Source organism: Setaria italica, chromosome VII (genome assembly GCF_000263155.2).
Source record: "Setaria italica strain Yugu1 chromosome VII, Setaria_italica_v2.0, whole genome shotgun sequence".
NCBI lineage: Eukaryota > Viridiplantae > Streptophyta > Magnoliopsida > Poales > Poaceae > Setaria > Setaria italica.
In genome coordinates this window covers 2,360,529-2,362,965 of record NC_028456.1, presented here as the reverse complement: position 1 = coordinate 2,362,965, position 2,437 = coordinate 2,360,529, and the positions used below count along the sequence as shown (strand labels likewise).

General features: G+C 42.4%; 1 pseudogene; it reads left to right on the top strand.

Moving 5' to 3' along the window:
* LOC105914711 overlaps positions 1 to 2,437 on the top strand; it is a 45,448-nt pseudogene that overhangs the window by 16,120 nt on the left and 26,891 nt on the right.

Sequence of the window (2,437 nt, the reverse complement as noted above, 5' to 3'; positions counted from 1 at the left end):
TAGCCGTTGCAACCGGGACTAAAGGGGGGCCTTTTAGTCCCGGTTGCAATTACCAACCGGGAGTAAATGTCCCCTCCAATTTTGCCTACCGTGGCGCACCCCTTTTGTCCCGGGCCAACTTTAAACCGGGACAAAAGGGGGCGGATCGAAAGCCAATTCTCTACTAGTGTATGCAATGTGTTGTATTTCCTCGTACTTTCCTTCACCACAAGTAGGTCTATATCTTTTTGTATTTCTTCAGGAAACTATATATTCCAATTAGATAACATGTTTATAACAATGTCAGGTATTGTGTTCCAAAGTTGACCTCTAGTTAATCTGAAAGCTCCCACCACTGTTGGTTGCATGTCGCCCTCATTAGATTCTCACTGGTATATTTTGCTTCTGGAACTTTGTGCTCACTGGTAGAGAAGAGACCTTTCATCTAACGTTTTTATCCCGGTTGTGTTAGGACCTGGGACTGAAGGACCTTTAGTCCCGGGTCAAAAATGAACCACCGACGGGTGGAGCTTTAGTCCCTATTGGAAAGACCAACCGGGACTAAAGCCCCCCACCTTTAGGTCCGGTTGTAATGGCTAGTGGGACGAGGGGGGTTTTGTCATGATTAGAAACAGACCAGGACTAAAGGCCCCCTACCCTTTACACTACAAGGTTTTGTCACTAATGCGACCAATTTTTTTTGCAACAGGCGACTTTCGTTGCAATACATAGGGGTTATTACGACAATAGTCCATTTTGGTTGCGATAGGGGTGTCATATTGCCACCATTTGTGTAGCGTTGCGACAACAACTTAGTCGTTGCAATAGGTACGCTATATCACACCGAATATTTGTTGGTTGTAATTATGGTGACATATTGCCACGCTATTTTATAGTGGTGGCAATTAGTTGTCCATATTGCAACGATTATAACACGTTGCGATAAGTACTATCGTGCGTTGCAAAAGAGTCTTAGATATAGCAACGAACTCGGTGTTGTTGCAAAAGATATCTTGGTTATTATAACGAAAATAGTGTGGTTGCAAAAGAAATCTTGGTTATTGCAACGAAAATATACAATGTTACAAATGAGTCTTAGATATTGCAACGCTAATATGAATCGTTGCAACTAGTATTAGATATAGCAACGACAATAGTATTGTTGCAAAAGAAATCTTGGTTATAGCAACAAATACTGAAATCGTTGCTATACAAGAGGTGCTATTGCAATAATATATAGTCGTTGCAATATAGGGCAACGCATGGTTGCAATAGATGAGTTTGTGGGTGCCGCCAGCTTGGTTATGTTCGTGGGCCTTTATTTTGGCCCACACATATGGCAGGCCTTTCTTTCACGAGCTGAGAGGCCTAATCCTGGTCTATGTCATCCTAGCGTTGCCTCCCCTCCTTCGCACGACTCATCTCCTCCGCTTCTCCTCGCATGATGCTGCCGCGTGACCGCCGCCTACCATCATCTTCCCTAGCGCGTGAGTTGCCGAGTGCCAAGGAAGAGTCCCCTTGTTAGTCCTCCACGTTCTCATCGTCTCCCCTTTTCTTCGCATGACTCCTCCCCTTCGTCGCGCGGTCGCCGCCTGCCGTACGTCATCTTCCGATCCCTAGCTAGCTCGCGAGTTGCCGAGTGCTAAGGAATTGAAGGGTCCCCTTGTTAGTCCTCTACAATCTCTCGACGTGCGGGATGACACGGGCGTTGTCCGATTACATCCTCTCAATGCAAGGTATAAAATCGATCCAGACCTATCACAATTAATTAATTAATTAATGTGCACGCTGAAAAACTTGAGTTATTAAATTATTAGTATATATATTCATTCAGTTTTTATAATACTAGTTGATAGTAATAATACCGATGCAGGAACCTATATTTTATGCAGGTTATTCACGAGGTTATATTGTGTTCAATATCTAACTGACATAAGTTTATTGTTTCATCAGTTTGCACATGGACGAATTGAGGAAAACCGACACGCATAATGTTGATAGCAGGCACAAGGCTCAATTTTTATATTGGTTCGAGCGTAAAGTGAGTCATATATATTTCTGTTCAATTTTATTCATCACACTTGAATATATATGTTCGTAACATATCTTCCAAAATTTTCTGAGTGTAGATCAGGAACCTACATGCAGAGGGAAAAGAAAATGAAATGATTTACTCTCTGTATCCTGGTCCAGAACAAATAGTTACTTTGAGGAGCAGATGTTCCATCAATGGGTATTTCTTCCGGAGATCAGATGTAGAGAAAAATCTATCAACACAGAACAGTGGTGTTGTCGTCAAGGGCAATGATGGCATGGAATGGTATGGAGTGATTAAGGGGGTGTTTGGTTCCACCGACTTATTTTTAGCACCCGTCACATCGAATGTTTAGATCCTAATTACGGACCTCAATACTAAATTATATATGAAACTTGTTTGTTAACAGGGATCTTTTGCGGA